Here is a 23,877-nt window from a genome sequence, read left to right as displayed (position 1 = left end):
TCTAAAAGAAGTTCAAGAGGCTTTGAGAGAGAGATTGAGCAGGCTTTATCCAATGTAATTGAAAAAGTTACTCAGAAACCCTTGGAAATATTAGTTTTTGCTACAAAAGGGGTACCCACAGCAGTCCTTCATCAAAGACACAGTATGACAGAGTGGGTGAATCTCTCAGCACAACTGGTACAAAGCCTTACTCCTTACCCAGTGCTTATGGCTAGAATCTTATTAAAGGCCTTTAAGTAAGTAGTATAATTATCTGGGATAAGATCTGACAATTATACAATGCAGAAATTAATGTATGTTGTGAAACATCCCAGAGTGGCAAATTTTATTGGCCACAGCTCCAAGTTTTATACATGGGTCTCTATTAAAGATAACCTAGCTATTGCATAATTGGCAATGGATTTTTTTTAAGAAAAGGTCCCTAACGTTCTTCTTAAAGGACCAACTATTTTTACAGATGCATCCACACATAACATTTGTGCTGTATACTGTCAAGATTTAACTATAAAGAGAGTAGTCAGAACTCCTTTTCAATCCACTCAGAAGAATGAATTGTATACAATCATGATAGCCCTTATTTATTTTCCAGGAGATGGAAATATAACATCTGATTCAGCCTATTCAGTACATGTGCTGCAAAGAATTGCCACAGCCCATATAAAATATGTAGCCTCCAATATATATATATATATATATATATATATATATATATCAGCTCTTTAAGGAATTTCAAGAACAAGTGAGAAAGCATCCAGGTAAGATTTTTATCTTGCATGTCCACTTTCATAGTAGACTTCCAGGTTCTATTTTTTATGGAAATTCAAAGGCAGATAGCCTTCTACCATATTAGCCAATACTCCTTTATTTCAAGCAGCCCAAGAATCTCAGTCTAAATATCATCAGGCTGCTTGAGCTTTACGTTTGCAATTTGGGATAACAAAAGAGAAAGTTAGGAGCATAGTAAAAGGCTGTACAGCTTGCCTTCCTTTCAACACTCCTATGCTCCCTCCAGGAAAGAACCCGTGTGGTTTGAGACCCAGTGAAATTTGGAAAATGGATGTGACCCATTATAAATCTTTTGGTCGTCTGTTTTTTATCCATGTTGTAGTAGACACCTTTTTCAAGATTTATTTTTGCAATACCAGGAGCAAAAGAGACTTCCCAAGTAATCAATGAATTCCTTATACAAGCTTTTGCAATTATGGGTGTGCCACAAGCAATAAAAACAGATATACTTCTAAACATTTTGCACATTTTTATGCACAGTATAAGATTTTACACTCCATTGGCATCCCTTTTAATCCTCAAGGACAGGAAATAGTAGAGAGGAGAATCAGACACATCAAGATGCTCCTCCAAAAACAAAAAAAAGGTGGAGCCACAGGTAACCCTAGAGAACTTTTAAATTTAGCTCTCTATACTATTAATTTTTTTGATTTTTGATAAAGATTCACTGGCTTTGACAGACAGGTTTTATAACCTACAGCAAGGGCAGTGTCCAGTGTGAGCAGCTCCACTCTCTTTAGATAATAGCCAGGTGATGTGGAGAGACCCAGAAAGTAGTGAATGGATGGGACCAGATAGGTTAACTGTTTGGGGGAGAAGGTTTGCTTGTATCTCTACAGATGGAGAAGGAATCAGATGGGTGCCAATGAGCCGTATTTGCCCTGTCCATTAGAAAGAGAGACCAAAAAAAGAGAAGACCTTCAAAACAGAGGAAAAGACCCAACAAACATGAGATGGTTCCATCTCTGACTACATGTGCCAATGAAAAACAAAAATTATTAATGAGTCTACTACAGGATTTCAAAATCTGCAGGAATTATAGGATTTCCTGACACATGAAGTAATGGACAATACATTGGTTTTGGACTATCTCTTGGCTGCTGAAGCAGGTGTATGTGTGATTGTTATTTATATACCCTCCTTCTAGAACTTATGGACATGTATAATTCCTCATGTTGATTCATATTATTTGTTACATCACTACTAGCCTGTGTTATATTACTATGTGCTTGTGTAATACCTCCCATGCTGATGGATTTATGTCTACCTGTTTCAATTAAAACCCTCAACCCAGAGGAAATCTACTAACAATATCTGGTTTCACTCCCCATTTCTCTTTGGTGTTCTCACCTCCCTTCCTGAGAAGTCAGGGAGGGCATGACTACCTGTGTTCTAAAACAAAAGAAAGTGGGATATGTAGAGCATTTCAGATAGTGGGGAACTCTGGGAAAGGTATATTTCAAACAAAGATTCTTTAAGCAGGATGTGTACTCAGTGTGATTGATGAGATAATGGTTCTCTAGTTCACATATACTTAGTATGATGTAATGATGTAATCACTCTTGGTAGTATATATTTAGTGTGATATGGTTATGTAATGGTTCTACAGTTGTCATATGCTCAGTATGCTGTAGTGATGCAATTGTACTAAGTAATTTAAGGGCTGAGAGGACTTGAAATAGACAGACTCCATCTTTGACCATCCTTGTAGTGGTTCTCCTGCTTCCATCACTCCTCCACCTAAGACAAAGGTTCATCTGGAGATCCTCCCTCCAGAAAGCTAGCTCGGACACTACAGACCCCCATCACTTTATCCCTGGATTGTTGCAATATCTTTACTGATGGGTGTGCCTGCCTCAATTCTTTCCTTACTTTAATCCACCCTACATTCAACCACTAAAATGATTTTTCTAAAATTCAGATCTGATTATATCATTTCCTTACTCATAAATTCCACTGGCTTCCTATTGCATCCAGGAGCAAATACAAAATCTGTCATTGAAAACACTTCACTATATACATCCCTACCACCTTTCTAGGTATTTTTTTTACAACCTACTCTCCAGTAAGCCCTACTCAGCTCAGTAATACTGGCCATCTCACTGTTCCATAAACAAGGCATTTCATATCTTAGCTCTAAAAGTTTTCTCTAATTTTCCCCAATATCTGAAATATTTTTCCTTTTTCTCTCAAACACCTGACTTCCCTGGTTTTTTAATCTTCCAACTAAAATCCTACCTCTACAAGAAACATTACTTAACTCCTCTTAATTCTAATGTTAACCCTCTTTTAATTATTTCAATTTTGTCCTTTATATAGTTTGCTTTTCATATTTTTTTTTACATCTTGTGTCCTCAATTTTAATTACTTGAAAGTAAGGACTATTTTTTGCGCTATTAATATCCCTTGAGCATAGTGTACTGCTTGGCTTATAATATGCATTTAATAAATGTTGATTGATTTGTTGATTTTTTTTGGTGGATGCTGACAGCTAGTAAATATGACAAGGATAAATGTAAAGCAAAGAATACAGAGAAGAACAGTTAAATATGAAGAAAAAAACTAACAGTGAAAATTTTCACATAAAGCCAAAGTGGAAAGAGTTATCCAAGAAAAGCACATGGTCAAAAATGTCAAATAATGCAGAAAATTCACAATCATAAAGATTAAGAAAAGGCCATAACCAATAAAGGGATCATTGAGAAAATTTGAGAAATTGATTCAGTTGAATAATGAGGTAAGAAGGTAAAATGAAGAGGAACAATGAAAGCACTATGCAAAGATGTCTTTTTAGAAGTTTAGAAGTAGGCTGAAAACAGAGAAAGAAAATTATAGACCAAACTCCCTATTGAATATTGATGCTAAAATCTTAAATAAGATATTAGCAAAAAGACTACAGAAAATCATCTCCAAGATAATACACTATGATCAAGTAGGATTTATGCCAGGAATGCAGGGCTGGTTCAATATTAGGAAAACTATCAATATAATTGGCCATGTTAATAACCAAATTAACAAAAACCATATGATCATCTCAATAGATGCAGAAAAAGCATTTGATAAAATCCAACATCCATTCCTATTAAAAACACTTGAGAGTATAGGAATAAATGGACTTTTCCTTAAAATAATCAGCAGCATCTATTTAAAACCAGCAGTAAGCATCATATGCAATGGAGACAAACTGCAACCATTCCCAATAAGATCTGTAGTGAAACAAGGTTGCCCACTATCACCGTTAGTATTTAATATTGTATTAGAAACGCTAGCTTTAGCAATAAGAGCTGAGAAAGAGATTAAAGGAATAAGAATAGGCAATGAGGAAACCAAATTATCACTCTTTGCCGATGACATGATGGTATACTTAGAGAACCCCAGAGATTCTGCTAAAAAGTTATTAGAAATAATCCACAACTTTAGCAAAGTTGCTGGTTATAAAATAAACCCACATAAGTCATCAGCATTCTTATATATCACTAACAAAATGCAACAGTCAGAGTTACAAAGAGAAATTCCATTTAAAGTAACTACTGATGATATAAAATATTTAGGAATCTGTCTGCCAAGGGAAAATCAGAAACTTTATGAGCAAAATTACAGACCACTTTTCACACAAATTAAGTCTGATCTAACCAATTGGAAAAATATTAAATGCTCTTGGATAGGGCGAGCAAATATAATAAAGATGACAATATTACCTAAACTAATCTATTTATTTAGCGCTATACCAATCAGACTCCCAAAAAACTATTTTAATGACCTAGAAAAAATAACAACAAAGTTCATATGGAAAAACAAAAGGTCAAGAATTTCAAGGGAATTAATGAAAAAAAAATCAAATGATGGTGGCTTAGCTGTACCAGATCTAAAATTATATTATAGAGCAGCAGTTACCAAAACTATTTGGTATTGGCTAAGGAATAGATTAGTTGATCAGTGGAATAGATTAGGTTCAAGGGATAAAACAGTCAACAAATATAGCAACCTAGTCTTTGACAAACCCAAAGATCCCAGCTTTTGGGATAAGAACTTACTGTTTGATAAAAATTGCTGGGAAAATTGGAAACTAATATGGCAGAAACTAGGCATTGATCCATACTTAACGCCGTACACCAAGATAAGGTCAAAATGGGTTCATGACCTAGGCATAAAGAATGAAATTATTAATAAATTAGAGGAACATAGGATAGTTTACCTCTCAGACCTGTGGAAGGGGAAGGTCTTTATGACCAAAGCAGAACTAGAGATCATTACTGATCACAAAATAGAAAATTTCGATTATACCAAACTGAAAAGTTTTTGTACAAACAAAACTAATGCAGACAAGATTAGAAGGGAAGCAATAAACTGGGAAAATATTTTTACAGTCAAAGGTTCTGATAAAGGCCTCATTTCCAAAATATATAGAGAATTAACTCTAATTTATAAAAAATCAAGCCATTCTCCAATTGAAAAATGGTCAAAGGATATGAACAGACAATTCTCAGATGAAGAAATTGAAACTATTTCTAGTCATATGAAAAGATGCTCCAAGTCATTATTAATCAGAGAAATGCAAATTAAGACAACTCTAAGATACCACTACACACCTGTCAGATTGGCTAAGATGACAGGAAAAAATAATGATGATTGTTGGAGGGGATGTGGGAAAACTGGGACATTGATTCATTGTTGGTGGAGTTGTGAACGAATCCAACCATTTTGGAGAGTAGTTTGGAACTATGCTCAAAAAGTTATCAAACTGTGCATACCCTTTGATCCAGCAGTGTTACTACTGGGATTATATCCCAAAGAGATTATAAAGAAGGGAAAGGGACCTGTATGTGCACGAATGTTTGTGGCAGCCCTTTTTGTAGTGGCTAGAAACTGGAAACTGAATGGATGTCCATCAGTTGGAGAATGGCTGAATAAATTGTGGTATATGAATATTATGGAATATTACTGTTCTGTAAGAAATGACCAACAGGATGATTTCAGAAAGGCCTGGAGAGACTTACACGAACTGATGCTGAGTGAAATGAGCAGGACCAGGAGATCATTATATACTTCAACAACAGTACTATATGATGACCAGTTCTGATGGACCAGGCCATCCTCAGCAACGAGATCAACCAAATCATTTCTAATGGAGCAGTAATGAACTGAACTAGCTATGCCCAGAAAAAGAACTCTGGGAGATGACTAAAAACCATTACATTGAATTCCCAATCCCTATATTTATGCACACCTGCATTTTTGATTTCCTTCACAAGCTAATTGTACAATATTTCAGAGTCTGATTCTTTTTGTACAGCAAAATAACGTTTTGGTCATGTATACTTATTGTGTATCTAAGTTATATTTTAATATATTTAACATCTACTGGTCATCCTGCCATCTAGGGGAGGGGGTGGGGGGTAAGAGGTGAAAAATTGGAACAAGAGGTTTGGCAATTGTTAATGCTGTAAAGTTACCCATGTATATATCCTGTAAATAAAAGGCTATTAAATAAAAAAAAAAGAAACCTTTTCAGTAGGTTTATAGTGAATAAAATAAAATACATTCAATTAAAAAAAAAAGAAGTTTAGCAAAGACTGTGAAAGGAGATATAAAGTTGCTGGTGGAGTTGGTAGAAGGTAATATGTATTTTGTTTCCCTCAAAAACCATATGAAATCAAGCCTCTGACTAGAGTTGATGGAATGAAACAATTTTCCAGATCAAGAGAGATTAGAAAAACTTCAGGAAAAGTCAGGCTCATTAAGGTGGAAAGGGTATTCAGCCCAGCTCTGACAGAATCTGGGAAAGGCAGTTTGAGGGTCTTAATCTTAGCAGATCAGCAACTGAGACCCTCAGTGCTGGCTCATTCCCATTTTCATCTCAAAAGGTAAACTCTGGAAAAACAGACTGTTTCTTGGAAAGATCAGAAAAAGATACCCCTTGCAAACACAAGGGGACCCTGTGCTTAAATCAAGCTTAGGATAGTAACATCTTTATCCAAGAGATAGTCCAAAACCAATGTATTGTCCATTACTTCATGTGTCAGGAAATCCTATGATTCCTGCAGATTTTGAAATCATGTAGTAGACTCATAAATAATTTTTGTTGTTCATTGGCACATGTAGTCAGAGATGGAACCATCTCATGTTTGTTGGGTCTTTTCCTCTGTTTTGAGGGTCTTCTCTTTTTTTGGTCTCTCTTTCTAATGGACAGGGCAAATACGGCTCATTGGCACCCATCTGATTCCTTCTCCATCTGTAGAGATACAAGCAAACCTTCTCCCCCAAACAGTTAACCTATCTGGTCCCATCCATTCACTACTTTCTAGGTCTCTCCACATCACCTGGCTATTATCTAAAGAGAGTGGAGCTACTCACACTGGACACTGCCCTTCCTGTAGATTATAAAACCTGTCTGCCAGGTTTTGGACAAATCCCACCACTCTTTGGCCTAACTGAGCTGACAAGGCATGGTAAAGGAAGTGGTAGTAAGTGCCCTAGATCTGCACAGGAAGCTTAGGATAGTATCATCTTTATCCCAGGACCAGGACCACAACTCAATCATAAAAGTAAAAAAAAAAAAAAAAAAAAAAAAAAAAAAAAAAAAAAAAAAAAAAAAAAGGAAATACAAGAAGAAAAGGAAAGAAAATGAGCAAGAAACAGAAACGAACCTTGACTGTAGAAAGCTAATGTGGTAACGTGGTGACAAGAAAATCAAAATATAAAACCAGATGAGGACAAAATGTCTTTAATGGGCTGAAGCTCCAGTTGATGCACTGAGGTTCTAAGCACGTGAGGCTAACTAGTAATTGGACCATATTCTATTAATATATGCTTGGAGAAAGAATGGCCCCCACCTACTCTTTGTGCAAGTCCTGATGTGTTGTATAGGAAATGATGTAGGGACGATTTTGGTGGGTGGAGGCAGAGGGGCAGGAAAAGAGGCAGAGAGAGACTGCTGGCTTCGTTCCTGTCCCAACTGCTCACATTGCTAATCCCCCTTCCCCTCCACAGAGAATAAAGATCGAAGATGTTACCTTAACCTGAATTCCTGACCCTGGCTGATTTTAAAATATGCGGTCATCACAAATGTCCACAGTAGAAATCTCAAAGAGTAATATGAATTAGTCTAAAGCCCAAAGAAACACCTTGGAAGTCCTCATAAAAGATTTTAATAGATAAATAAGAGATGTAGAAGAAAAAATGACAAAAGAATTGAGAGATGTCTACTAGGTCTGTATCCCAAAGAGATATTAATAAAGAGAAAAGGACCCACATGTATTGATCCTTTTTGTCATGTCAAGGAACTGGAAACTGAATGGATGCCCATTAATTAAAGAATGGTTGAATAAGTTATAGTATATCAATGTTACAGAGTATAATTGTTCTATAAGAAATGATCAGCAAGATTATTTAAGAAAGGCCTTGAGAGGCTTACGTGGACTGGTACTAAGTGAAATGAGTAGAACCAAGAGAATGTTGTACACAGCAACAAGAATATACAAGAATCAATTCTGATGGATATGGTTCTTTTCAACAGTAAGGTGATTCAGGCCCATTCTAATGGACTGATAATGAAGAAAGCCATCTGCATTCACAGAGAGGACTGTGGGGACTGAGTGTAGATCACAACACAGCATTTTCACTTTTTTGTTCTTGTTTGCTATTTTTTTTCTCATTTGTTTTTCTTTTTTGATCCTTTTTTTTAATATAATAACTTTTTATTGACAGAACCCATGCCAGGGTAATTTTTTACAACATTATCCCTTGCACTCACTTCTGTTCCGAATTTTCCCCTCTCTCCCTCCACTCACTCCCCTAGATGGCAAGCAGTCTTATATATGTTAACTATGTCGCAGTATATCCTAGATACAATATATGTGTGTAGAACCGAAAAGTTCTCTTATTGCACAGGGAGAATTGGATTCAGAAGGTAGAAATAACTCAGGAAAAAAATAAAAATGCAAACAGTTTACATTCATTTCCCAGTGTTCTTTCTTTGGGTGTAGCTGTTTCTGTCCATCATTGATCAATTGAAACTGAGTTAGGTCTCTTTGTCAAGGAAATCCACTTCCATCAGAATACATCTTCATATAGTATCATTGTTGAAGTATATAATGATCTCCTGGTTCTGCTCATTTCACTTAGCATCAGTTCATGTAAGGCTCGCCAATCCTCTCTGTATTCATCCTGCTGGTCATTTCTTACAGAACAATAATATTCCATAACATTTATATACCGCAATTTACCCAACCATTCTCCAATTGATAGGCATCCATTCATTTTCCAGTTTCTAGGCACTACAAACAGGGTTGCTACAAACATTTTGGCACATACAGGGCCCTTTTCCTTCCTTAGTAACTCTTTGGGGTATAAGCCCAGTAGTATCACTGCTGGATCAAAGAGTATGCACAGTTTGATAACTTTTTGGGCATAATTCCAGATTGCTCTCCAGAATGGTTGGATTCTTTCACAACTCCACCAACAATGCATCAGTGTCCCAGTTTTGCTGCATCCCCTCCAGCATTCATCATTATTTTTTTCCTCTCATCTTAGTCAATCTGTAGTAGGTGTGTAGTAGTGTAATAGTATCTCAGAGTTGTCTTAATTTGCATGTCTCTGATCAATAGTGATTTGGAACACTCTTTCATATGAGTGACAATAGTTTCAATTTCATCATCTGAAAATTGTCTGTTCATATCCTTTCACCATTTATCAATTGGAGAATGGCTTGATTTCTTATAAATTAGAGTCAATTCTCTATATATTTTGGAAATGAGGCCTTTATCAGAACCTTTAACTGTGAAGATGTTTTCCCAGTTTGCTGCTTCCCTTCTAATCTTGTTTGCATTAGTTTTATTTGTACAAAGGCTTTTTAATTTGATATAATCAAAATTTTCTATTTTGTGATCAGTAATGGTCTCTAGTTCATCTTTGGTCACAAATTTCTTCCTCCTCCACAAGTCTGAGAGATAAACTCTCCTATGTTCCTCTCATTTATTTATCATCTCATTCTTTATGCCTAAATCATGGACCCATTTTGATCTTATCTTGGTATACAGTGTCAATTGTGAGTTCATGCCTAATTTCTGCCATACTAATTTCCAGTTATCCCAGCAGTTTTTGTCAAATAATGAATTCTTATCCCAAAAGTTAGGATCTTCTTCAATGAAGAAGGATGATCAAATGAAGTAAATTCCTCTTCGAAAATTGTTCATTGTGAATGGGAAGCTTATAGCAGAGTGGTTAGAGTACCGGATATGGCATCAGAAATTGTGAGTTAATGCTTGACATTTTCTATCAGTGAACATAGACAAGTCATCTAACTTTTAACTATCTAAGTTTCAACTATCAACTGTGGATAATAAAATGTTTTAATTCATAAGGTGTTTGTGATATTCCAAAATGAAAATATCCACATACATTTCTTCATGTATACACTTATGTGTTTATTTATACAAATAATATATATGAATACACATATATTAATACATATATATATATGCATATTTAAACATGTGCTGCATGTATACTATTTTTGGTGGAGAGATATGACTTGGACAATAATGCAATCAGATAAATTAGAGATGATTGCATTATTAACATGGAAAAGTAGTTGTTAATGACTCAATGCCAAAATAGCAAGTCTCTCACAAAGCTTCTTAAACAGTGAGTTGAACTCCAACTATAGGCACATAACTGAACATCGTGGTGGTGAAAAATTTGGCAAGTGAAAAGGTTGGAATATACGATGACCAAAAATTAATTTGAAATCAAATTATGCTATGAATCTGAGGTATTTGTGAGTGTCCTCCGTGATGCATTGTGCAACTTCACTGCAGCCTTCTAAATCCTCAACATGCACATTTTGCACTGCTCATGCTGTCATGCCATGCAATACCAATTAACACTGCCAGAAACACTTTGACTCATATTTGAGACTACTATATATTATGAATTTCAGTGTTTTTACTGTACATAAAACATTTTCTGCTCTTACAGAAATATAATAGTTTAATTATGGAAAATAAAGACTTTTAATATTTTCCTACCATAATTCCCCTGCAAGTATATCTTTGGATTGTATTGTTTTACAACATTGACTTTTAAAATTGCTGTTATCTCCTTTCATAAAAACATGTGTTTAATTTCAACAAATGGAGACAAAAACCATTTAATAATATTTCTTCAATATCACCACTGTATGTATATGTGACTATGAACATCATTTTAATTAAGCACAAACAAGTATACTTTCATAAATTAAAGCTATTTGAGAAATTATTAGCAATATATTTTTTAAGGATAAATGGCTATTTTTAGACAGAAGGAGTAAAAATACTGATGAAATTAGGCAGAGTCTTTGTTACTAGGTTGAAGTACACCTAAAAAATAAGACAAGAAAAAGAAAATATGTTGAATCATTTTTACAGTATGAATTTATGTCTAATAATGATGATGGTATTAAAAATACCTTTGCTTAAGTTGTAATGAAGTGTTGGTTGTGAAAAACATGAAACCAGACAAATTAAAATAACCTAACACCAAGCATGCAGCATATCACAATATACCGAAGAATTTTTTTCACCAACTTTTAAAATTTTCAAATAAAGAAAAACTATGTTTTGAGAAATTTGTTGCTGTCAATAAAAAGTAGCTATTTGTATCTTATGAAACATTTTATTTGATTGCAAAACCAAAAAACCCCTATGAAATAGGGGATCTTTTTAATTTGCTTTTATTAAAATGTAAGGAGTAGTTCATGGAAAAAAGTATGGGAATGAAATTCCTAAAATTCCTTTGTCATATACTATTTCCAATAAATTTCTGAAATTAAAAAAATTGTAATGTGTGTTTTTTTAAATAATGAAAAGATAACCATTATTATAGGAAACAGGGAAGAAATAAACCAAGAGGGAAAGGTTTAAAATTATATATGTTAGGGATCATAACAGTAGTATGCCAGAGAAGATTAGATAGAACAGAATCAGGAGTATGTATAGAGAGATAGGCTGCATCAAAAGGCAGGGCTAGGTTAGGAGTTAGAAGTTGTTATTATTTAATATTTGGTCATTTCCAACTCTTTGTGCTTCCATGGACCATCCTGTCCATGTGATTTTCTTGGTAAGGATGCTGTAATGTTTTGTGATTTCTTTCTGTAGTCAATCAAGACAAACAGAAGATCTGAACTCACTTCTTTCCGATTTTAGGCTCAGAACTCCAACCACTAAATTGTATATATTCTTGCTAGGAGTATCTGACTTCAATCTCATCTTTCTTATCTCAAAACCGGGGAACACTGAAAAAACAAATTTTTCTACCTTCTCAATTTTGTTAAATACAATCTGGAGGGTCAAGAAAAGTAAGTAGGCACAAAAACTCAATGAGCAAAGTTGACAGTATACACAATATGAAATAAAGTTCTTCCTGCATAATTATATCTACCATCCAGCTCATCTCAATGTGATCAGAGACAAAACAACCAAACAAACTTTGCTTAGAAATTGAATTATCTAGTTTACCTCTTGGCAATAATGAAATTAACCAATTAATGACTAAAATTTCTTCTTGTGAAGAAACAGTTTATAATTCAATAGTTCAGAATCCTCCTCTCTTAGATGGCCTAGTTACATACTTAGTGACTTCAAATGTAACAAAATATCCCAAATGACCTGCTCCCATTTTGTGTTTTCAGCATACCACCTGGAACCTTGGAAGTACTGAGCTGAGCATTCATTAGGGCTGACAGCATATAATTAGGGGAGAGTATCTTTCCGCATCATTTGGTACCATGACACAGCAACTCAATCATTCTGAGAGCCAGATTCCTGACATCCATATGGTTTTGATTAATTATACTTAACAAAAGAATTCTTTGTAAAACCCCAGTAGTGTTTAAAATTTGGTATTAGGAAGGGCTAAAATGATGAGTGTACAGAGTATATAATTTTTTTTTAAAACTAATGGAAGTTTAGAGATCATCTAAGTTCTTTGTTGTTCTTCACAAAAAACACTGCAATTCTTGATTGTAGGTATTTTCACTCATTGTTCCCTCTGTACAGAATATTCTTCATTACTCTGACACCTGCCTATCTTGCTATCTATCTTATCTTGCTTGCTTGCTTGTATGAAGTTGTTATACTATTGTCTACTCTGATACATTGTGAATTCCTGGAGAATAGAGACTGTCTTTTAGCTTTCTTTGTATCACCAATGTTTACTGAGTATAGTGCCTAGAACAGAGTAGATACTCCCAATATCAACTAATTAACAGTCCTTTATTTTACAAATTAGAAAACTGAGGCCCAGAGGAACTAATTATATTACTAAAGATAAATTAGTTGAAGATCTAAAATTAAATTCTACCATTTTATCAATGTAGTATAGCAGTGGCACAGGTGTCAGAAGACCTCAGTTCAAATCCTACTTCTGCCTCTATTACTCATGAACTCTTAAACAAGTAATCTCACTTCTCTGGATCTAAATTTCCCCATTTAAAAAATTAGGGGTTTGAATAAGAAGATCTCTGATTATCTTCCCAGCACCAATTCCATGCTACTGTTACCAGTGATCTCCTGACTTCTAGTTCAAAGCTCTTTAACCTATGTCACCCACATTGTGTAATAAGAGCAGCACAAGTTAGGTCTCTGATTTCAAAGTGTCTCCATCATCATCTGAAATTCAGCCACTAAAAATGAGGTTTATTTCTTTGAAACTTGAAGCATTTTGTCCTTTCAAATATACCATTAAACCTGTGGGGACTGAATGTAGATCATATCATGGTGTTTTCATCTTTTTTTGTTGTTGTTTGCTTTCTTTTTGTTTTTTTTTCCTCATTTTTTCCCTTTTTGATATGGTTTTTCTTGTGCATCATGAAGAATATAGAAATATGTATAAAGGAATTATACATTTGGCATATATTGGATTGGTTTCTGTCTGGGGAAGAGAGTAGAGGAAGAGGAAAGAGAGCAGTCTGGAGCACAAGATTTTGAAGGATGAATGTGGAAAACTATCTTTGCATGTATTTTGAGGATAGGAAGCTATTATTTAAAAAAATAAATATAACATCAAAGTGGGAATGATTAATTGGAAGCTTGAGGCAAATTCTCACACATCAATCTTTTAGCTAACCAAATCATAGTTAACTATTATTAACTATAGTTAACATGTTAAACTAGTTAACAATTCAATTCAATGAGCATTGTTGTTATCACTATTACTATTACAAGGAGATATTGAATATTAGATAGCCTGACCATATCAGGGATTTCTAGGTTTAAGTCTCACCTAAAACATATCATATATTAACTTTGTGATGTTAGGCAAGTCATTTTAACTCTGGAACCTCTAAGGAATTCTCTGAGATTCCATCTTGCAGTAAAAGTGCCATTGTTCACTGGCAGAGGGATTTTACTGTACTTTCCCATTTCCCATCGAGACTTGTTACTATTTCTGGCCTTCAAAGGCATACTTCTTTTATAGTGGTCAGCAAAGGAAATCTGGTCTTGAGATGCATATTTCTCTCACATGTAATAGGGAACTTGTTATGCCTTCTATACTATACTGTTGATTCATATTGAGCTTGCAGTTGATTAAAAACCATATTTTTTTTCAAAATATTGCCATTTAGTCTTACCTATCTTGCTTTGCATTTCTGAAGATGATTATTTTAACCAAAGTGTAATATTTTACTCTTTTTTTGTTGTTGTTCTTCAGAATTATAATTTCTTTCTATGCAGAATTCATCGTGGGACCATTTACTCTTCTAATTCAAATTAGGAATGATATTTTGTTCTCGTGCAAGGAAGAACTTTTACAATGGGGGAGAAATTTAGGGGTAGGGGGCAACAGACAATGTTTATACCTCACTTTCATTAAAATTGGTTCAAAGAATGAAATATATATAAACACATACACCAAGGAGATGTGTATGCCTGTGTTCAATTATACACAGAAATATAACTTGTCTAACAGGGAAATAGGAGGGAAAGGGAATAAATGAAATGGGGTAGAATGTAAAGAGAAGAACAAATTAAGGGAGGCAGTGATTTCAAGAAAAAATAGGTTTTTGAGGAGAGTCAAGAAAAAGAAAGAAAGGAACAGATGATAACAAGATTGAGGGAAATAAACAGTAATTAAAATTTTAAAAGTAAATGGGATTAACTCACCTGTAAAACAGAATTAGACAGCAGAATAGATTAGAAAACCATAATCTAACAACAACATGTTGTTTACAAGAGATATACCTGAAACAGAATGACATACACATAATAAAAATATGGGTTGCAGAAAAATCTATTATGGAGTAGCCAGAGTTTTAAAAAAAAAAGCATTGATAGCAATCATGATTTCAAATGAAGTAAAAGTAAAAACAAACAGTTTAAAAAGGTAATCAATGAAGCTACATTTTGATAAAATGTACTATAGACAATAAGGTAGTAAAAAATTATAATAAGTTTTACTGATAAAACCCAATATCTCAGAGATATGTTGAGTATAACACTGAAGTTTATAAAAATAAGAGCCATGTCTCAATTGATAAATGATCAAAGGATTTGAAAAGGCAGTTTTCAGAAAAAATCAGTGCTATCTACAATGATGAAAAACTGTTCTATATCATTGTGAATTAAAGAAATACAAATTTAAATAACTGGGTTAACACCTCATACCTATCAGAAATGACAAATACTGAAGGGGATGAGGGAAAATAGATACATCAATGAACTACTACTGGAATAGTAAACTAGTCAAACCATTCTAGACTACAGTTGGAACTATGATGAAAGGGCTATAAAGATGTGCATTTCCTTTAACCCAATAATACTATTACTAAATATATATCCCAGAGAGATCAAAGGAAAAGGATCTATTTGTGTATATGCCTATATATAATGTTCTATATAAATTGTAAGTATGTATTTGTGTGTGTTGTTCAAAAATTGATTCAAAGTCCTAGAATTATCTAGAGAACTATTGAAGCTAACAATATGAGAATTATGGACAGGTTTATTCTATAACATAAAGCAAGGAAAAAAGCATAGGATTATGAATCACAGCACCTGGGTTCAACATCTATTTCTAAGTGGATCCTTGGTAGCTTCAAATACAGATTATACATAAAAAATTACTCTTTTTTTATACTGTTTGTTTATTTACTTTTATAGGTTGCTAGATTCATAAGTCAGTTGAATTCAATGGACACAGTTCCATTGTAGTAAATCATTTGATAAAATCTCTTATGGATCCAAGCAGTGATCAACATGGATTGCAATGTTTCAGTTCTTTCCTGACTAATTAGAGTGCAAGACACTATCACCACCTTTGTTCTGGCTATTACCTCTATTATCAATGCATCCTAAATTAACATAACTTTTTTTTCCATGTCACATTGTTGACTCATATGTAGTATATATTTCACTAAAGAAATCTATTTTACATGAATTTTTACAGTCACTCCATATTTGTGCATCTAGGTGACACAGTGAATACAATGCTGAGCTTAAAGTCAAGAAGACCTGAAGTCAAATTCATTTGCAGACACCTAATAGCTGTGATATGATGCAAGAGATACATAGTTATATTTGATTCTGGATGCAGAATTTTAGGTATAATGTTGACAAAGTGACACCAAAAAATAATTTCTACCTTGGGTTCCATGTCTGTACTTACCTTTAGAGATAGGACCTAGGAATTTCTATGGCAATAAGTATGGAAATCCCTGGTCCCATGCATCATATCTTGTGATTTGAGAGCTATAATAAAAATTATATATATATATATATATATATATATATATATATATATATATATATATGTTACCATTGTCCTATGATTCTGGGAAAGAGATTATGCATTTACTCACTCAGGTACATGCAGGCCTCAAAGTTGAGTATCCAAAGTAGAACAAGCTACATTATCCCCTTAGGATTCTAGGAGTAAACCAAAGTAAACCAAAGAAATAGTAAGAATCTTTTCTAATGCTATTGACATAAGGCATCATTCTGGTGTGTTATACTCCATAACACTCAGTAATGTTTACTGCCACAGTACCTTCTACCTATTATTGGTAATCAATTATTATGTATTAGTTTTTACACTGTTTTATTTTCTGTCCTTCTGAACCAAGTCTCATTCTCCCCTTTATTTTCCCTGGGGAGAATGGGATTAGTTTTTAAATGACTACTATAAGATAGTATAAATATACAACCAAATTCACTTTCAAATGTGATATATTTAATGGTAAGAGTTATTTTTTTCTTTATAGAACATGGCATCTTACACACTAAGCCAATATACTGCCAGGCTGAATCCTACACGGTCTCTTATATCCTTTTGTTATACTTTTCATTTAACTTAGCTTCTAAAAAACTTTAGAATAAAATACCATTCCTAAACTGGTGTATCTTTTGGTCACTTGAAAGTCACAAAGTTGTAGCATAGTCTGTTTCATCTCCAACACTTATGCACCTAAGAGGGGACAAAAGAAAAAGAAAAGACAAAGAATCAGCAGGATCATGCATCCAGAAACCACATGATGGCCCAGATGGGAAAAAAAACAAGGTTCTGAGGCCTCACTCCCCACACAGAAACTTACCTCCTATCTTTTATCAATCACTACCAGGAATGGGAGAACTCAATTTGATAGGTTCATGGGTGTTATATGCACATTTGCTTCTGACAACTGCCAATCATAAAAATATTCATCAGTCATTAAATGGATAAGAAATTGTCAGAATATGCACATGTTTATATCAGGGATTAGGCATCAGGGATTCTCATTAAACAAAATTAGATGCTTCCAAAAGTAGTCTCACCAAATCATTCACTCATATGAGTTGGCAGCAGACAGAATTTATTGGGCATGATCTCAGAACTGGTTCCTCATTGACTAATATTCTGTTATAGTCTATTTGCTACTCCTATGACTCAACAGAATGAAATATCTTTCCATGGTCATCATTACCTTATATGCAATCTCTCCTCTATTAAAATGCAAGCAAGCACTATCTCTTGCTTTTGTATTGTATTTATATTTCCAGCATCTAACAATGGTTTCATATAGTAAACTCTTATTTTTAAAATTCTTTTGTTGATCAATTTATCTATTATTTAATTTATCTCCACAAAAAAATATAGCCAGTGTGTTGAAGGAACTTATGATTATAGGAGCATCTGTTGAATGACCCAGAAATATTTTAATTGAAGAAGAGAAAATTCAGAAGGAGCCTGAAGGATTTATTCCAGTATTAGCCTTTCATATGGAAGCGGGATTAGACTTTATCCAGCTTGGTCCCACAGAGTAGAAATAAATAAATAGATAAAAGTTGTAAGGAGACAAATTATATATAAATGTAAAGAAAATTTCTCTTTATGTTAAAGCTGATAAAAAGTGAAACAGGCTGAATAGTTGTTCTATCACTGAAGAGAATGGAATACATATTTGTGATCTTGGATAAGTCTCTTAAAGTCATCTGGCCCCTGCCTCCTCATTTAGAAAATGAAAGGACTCAGTGTTAGATTTATTACCAGCCTAAGTAAGTGTTTTGTTCTTATAGTTTTCTTTTTTTGTTATTGTTGTTGTTTTTATTGTTTGGGGCAGCTATCAGCTCTTTCCAAGTTTTATACTGCCTAATGATTGACAAAGGGATCCATGCACATGATAGTCTATATGCAACAGGGAGCACCAACACTTTGCTCATTACTTTAGTGTGTTCTAGGGCAATTTGATTTTGATTTTGATGTTTTTTCTTTGTAATCCGAGCCATCTCCAGATCCACAACCAATTCTTTCCTTCCCTATTGTCACTTAGCTCCTGCCTACTTCTTGTCTATAGACTGAGTCTTTTCTTCCCCATTGATCCTAGCCCTCTTGTACACTCAAAGTTGACAAACAACAGCTTTATCTAGAGGAAATGAGAAACCAGAGCTAACAAGAAGCTCTAAATCAATATGCAATTAGTCATCACACCTATTTACATAGGGATAGCTGCCCTTAACTGACTGAACCTCAAAATAATATATCACTGTAACTTTGGAAATTACCTCTTCTGTGCAATGCATTTCAATGGCAAATAAGGGATTAGTTGGATACCTAGGTAATGGAAGTAGCATTTTAATATCTCAGCCTTTGACTGTAAGCAGGAAATTGCTGTTTCTAAGCACATACTTCCTGCTGGGCTGCCTTTTGTTCCCTCCATGCAGGTTCCCTGATCTATTATTGCTACTACATGCCCCACATTTTCCTGAGTACATAGATATTTGTAAGAAAAGCTTCATGCTTTTTCTAACTAGCTTTTAAAATCATTTCAGAAGAAAAAGTGGGCATTTAGCTGCAAATATATTCTTGAGAGACTCTAGTAATTGGAATGATGGCTTAATTGGAATCCTTCTTTGCCCAGTGGCAGAGGTAAGGAGAAAAATCTTGCCTTATATTCTCCCCTGCTCTTTGCCAAGCAGAGTTTAGGTAAATGAGTCATTTTAAGAAGATTTTAGTTTAGGTCTAAAGCCTACGTTGAAGTATTCTTATACAATTGCTGTACTATTCAGCAGTGGTGTTTTTTGTCTGCTAGAACTCAACAGAAAACAAGTCATTTCTTCCATTCTAGGCAAAAATATTGAGGCAGGAGCATTTGGAGGCTTGCTTTAATTACATAATTTTTTTCCTCAACTGGTCCTTGGCTGATATTAGTATCATTAAGAGCTTAAGAATCATTAAAAACAATCTTTGCTATGTATGCACAGCCTTCTCTTTCCTCAATATCATGTCAAAATTGTTAACAACACCTTTCATTTATATAAATTTATCATTTGCAAATTATCATCTCATTTATTTTATTCCATTGATACAAAAATCTTGTGATATAAATGCTGATATACTTCCTATTTTTAAAATGAGAAAATTGAATCTCAGATTAAATGACATGGCAGTATCATATACCCATTAAATGTCTGTGTAAGATTGGAATCCAGATCATTCTAAGTCTCATTTTGGAGCCATACACAGAGAGACTCTAATTAGTTTTAATTTAAAACTACCAGATAAAACTCAGATTTTTCACTTTTTGTCTCCCTTTACTAGAATAATTTTCTTTGAATAAACCAAATTGGAAAAACCACTCTAATTCTGTTTATCTTCAGCATTGAAAGACAACATTTGTGAGCTATTTGTTCTTGTTCCATAGGGGCAGTTACCTAATGTAGTCATCAATTAAAGTCAAAGGTAGTGTGTCTGACATTCAAGTTTAATGGGCTTGGGAACAGATGGAAGGAAGTTTTGGGCTACTGTACTGAGATGGGCAATTGAAAGCAGAACTAAGTTGTCTAATGAAAATCTATTCCAAACTGAAGAGAATAACAAGGGGATACTTTATTTGTTTTTTTAGACCAGAATAAGAAATTTCAGATATATAAATGAAATACAAAAATGTCTCAGAACTAGTTATTTTTATTTTTAAGTTCTAGATGGCACTGTGTAGTTTATGTAAAAGTAGTCCTTAACAGACAATGCTGAAAAATTACCCATGCATATATCTTGTAAAGAAAAAGCTATAATGAAAAAAAAGTAGTCCTTAACCAACATAGAACAAGAAATGACAAAGCACTTCAGTATCTTTACTAAGAAAAAACCCTTGGACAATATGGCCCACTAGGTTACAAAGAATTAGAGAGAAGTAAACAGCAACAACAACAATCCTGTACTCCTAGAGCTAATTTAAACAAAATATCATTGATCTTTTGGTTGAATCTCTTTGAAAAGACAACCATTTAAACTACAGATAAATATGAGAACTTCCCCCATTTCTTTTTTTGTTTTTTTTAAAGTTCAAATAATATAAAAATAGTCAGTGGAGAACATTACCCTTCCCTTGACCATATCAACAGCTATAGAGCTTTGATTTTGATAACCTCCTAAATCAAATAAGGATGAATGAAACTATGAAAAAAATATTTAGGAATGAATCTAAATGTTTATATTCAAACATTTTTATGCTGCATAAAATGTAGTTCCATTGAGGTCAATTTTGCACTTGTACTTCATTAACAAATTATTATCTCAATCATGGAATCTGGGTAGACTACAGTTAAGTTTTTTTTTCAAGTCAAAGATGATATTTTTGGAAATATGCCATTGTCATCATCATCATCATCAGCTAGTTTTATAAATTACAACATGACTTAAGCAATGAGATTATAAATAAATAGAAGAACATAGGATAATTTGTCCTTTGAACCTAATCTATTCTACTAATCAACTAGTCTATTTCTCAGCCAATACCAAATGGTTTTGGGAACTGCTGCTTTATAATATAATTTTACATTTGGTACAGCTAGGCCACCTTCATTTGATTTTTTTTATTAGCTCCCTTGAAAATCTTGACCTTTTGTTCTTCCAGATGAATTTTGTTGTTATTTTTTCTAGGTCATTAAAATAGTTTTTTGTAAGTCTGATTGGTATAGCGCTAAATAAATAGATTAATTTAGGTAGTATTGTCATCTTTATTATATTTGCTCACCCTATCCATGAGCACTTAATATTTTTCCAATTAGTTACATCTGACTTTATTTGTGTGGAAACTATTTTGTAGTTTTGCTCATATAGTTCCTGGTTTTCCCTTGGCAGATAGATTCCCAAATATTTTATACTATTGGTAGTTACTTTAAATGGAATTTCTCTTTGTATCTATAACTGTTGGATTTTGTTAGTGATATATAAGAATGCTAATGACTTTTGTGGATTTATTTTGTATCCTGAAACTGCTAAAAGTGTGGATTATTTCTAATAACTTTTCAGTAGAATATCTGGTGTTTTCTAAGTATACCATCATATCATGAGCAAAAAGTTATAATTTGGTTTCCTCATTACCTACTTTCATTCCTTTAATCCCTTTCTCAACTCTTACTGCCAAAGCTAGCATTTCTAATACAATAGTGATGGTGATAGTAGGCAATCTTGTTTCACTCCTGATCTTATTGGGAATGGTTCCAATTTATCCCCATTACATATGATGCTTACTGGTGGTTTTAAATAGATGCTACTGATTATTTTAAGAAAAACTCCATTTATTCCTATACTCTCATGTGTTTTTAATAGGAATGGATGTTGGATTTTATCAAATACTTTTTCTGCATTTATTGAGATGATCATATTGTTTTTGCTAATTTGGTTATTAATATGGCCAATTATACTAATAGTTTTCCTAATGTTGAACCAGCTTTGCATTACTGCTATAAATCCTACTTGATCATGGTATGTTATCCTGGGAATAATTTTCTGTAGTCTTTTTGCTAATATTTTATTTAAGATTTCAGCATTAATATTCATTAGAGAGATTGATCTATAATTTTTTTCTCTGTTTTCATCTTACCTGGTTTAGGTATCAGTAGCATGTCTATGTAATAAAAGGAATTTGGTAGGACTCCTTCATTCCCTATTTTTTCAAATAGTTTATATAGTATTGGAGTTAATTGTTCTTTAAATGTTTGGTAGAACTTCATGTAAATCCATCTGGTCCTGGGGATTTTTTCATAGGGAACTGATTAGCTTGTTCTATTTCCTTTTCTGAAATAGGACTATTTAAGCAATTTACTTCCTCCTCTGTTAATTGGGAAGCCTATATTTTTGAAGGTAATCATCCATTTCACTTAGTTTATCAAATTTATTGGCATAAAGTTGGGCAAAGTAACTTCTTATTATTGCTCTAATTTCCTCTTCATTGGTGGAAAGTTCTGCCTTTTCATTTTTAAGACTAACAATTTGATTTTCCTCTTTCCTTTTTCTAATCAGATTTACCAAAGGTTTATCTATTTTATTGGTTTTTTCATAAAGCCAACTCTTAAGTTTTTTTTTTTTTAAGATCACATTTCTCTTTTTTATTTTCAAAACATATGTATGGGTAATTTTCAGCACTCACCCTTGCAAAACCTTTTGTTCCAGAATTTTCTCCCTCCTTGTCCCCCAACCCTTTCTATAAATGGTGAATAATCTAATATATGTTAAACATGTGAAATTCTTCTATACGTATTTCAACAATTATGATGTTGCACAAGAAAAATTAGATCAAGAAGGAAAAAAATGAGAAAGAAAACAAAATGCAAGCAAACAAAACAAAAAGTGAAAATGCTATTTTATGATCTGCTCTCAGTCCCCATAGTCCTCTCTCTGGTACAGATGTCTGTTCTTCATCACAAGACCACTGGGACTGATCTGAATCACCTATTGTTGAAAGAAGTCATGTCCATCAGAATCAACCATCTTATATCTTGTTGTTGCCATGCACAATGTTCCTGGTTCTACTTGCCTCACTTAGCATCAGTTCAGATAAGTCTCTCCAGGTCTCTCTGAAATCATCCTGCCAATTGTTTCTAATAGAACAATAATATATTACAACTTATTCAGCCATTCTCCAACCAATGAGCAGCCAATCAATTTCCAGTTCCATGCCACCACAAAAAGGGCTGCCACAAACACTCCTGCACATGTGGGTCCTTTTCCTTTTTTATGATCTCTTTAGAATACAAGCCCAGTATGACCACTGGGTCAAAGGGTATCCACAGTTTGATAGCCCTTTGAGCATAGTTCCAAATTGCTTTCCACAATGGGCAGATCTATTCACAACTACACCAAAAATGCATTAGTGTCCCAGTTTTCCTATATCCCTTCCAACATTCATCATTACCCTTTCCTGTCATCTTAACCATTCAGCATTCTCTCAATTTGCATTACTCTGATCAACAATGATTTAGACAACCTTTTCACATGACTTTAAATGGTTTTAATTTCTTCATCTGAAAATTGTCTGTTCATATTCTTTGACCATTTATCAAAGGCTTGAATTTTTATAAATTTGAGTTAATTATATATTCGAGAAATGAGAAAGGCCTCATTTCTCAAACATAAAGGAAATGAATTAAATATTTTAAAAGATCCATTCCCCAAATGATAAATAATAAAAAGATGTAAACAGTTTTCAGATGAATTAATCAAGCCATTTATAACCATATGAATAAAATACTCTAACTCATTGATTTGAGAAATGCAAATTAAAACAATTTCTGAGATAATACCTCATACATATTAGATTATCTTATATGCCAGAAAAGGAAAATGACAAATGTT

The sequence above is a fragment of the Sarcophilus harrisii genome, chromosome 2 (assembly GCF_902635505.1).
Source record: "Sarcophilus harrisii chromosome 2, mSarHar1.11, whole genome shotgun sequence".
NCBI classification, from domain to species: domain Eukaryota; kingdom Metazoa; phylum Chordata; class Mammalia; order Dasyuromorphia; family Dasyuridae; genus Sarcophilus; species Sarcophilus harrisii.
Note: the sequence above shows the minus strand (reverse complement) of the source record.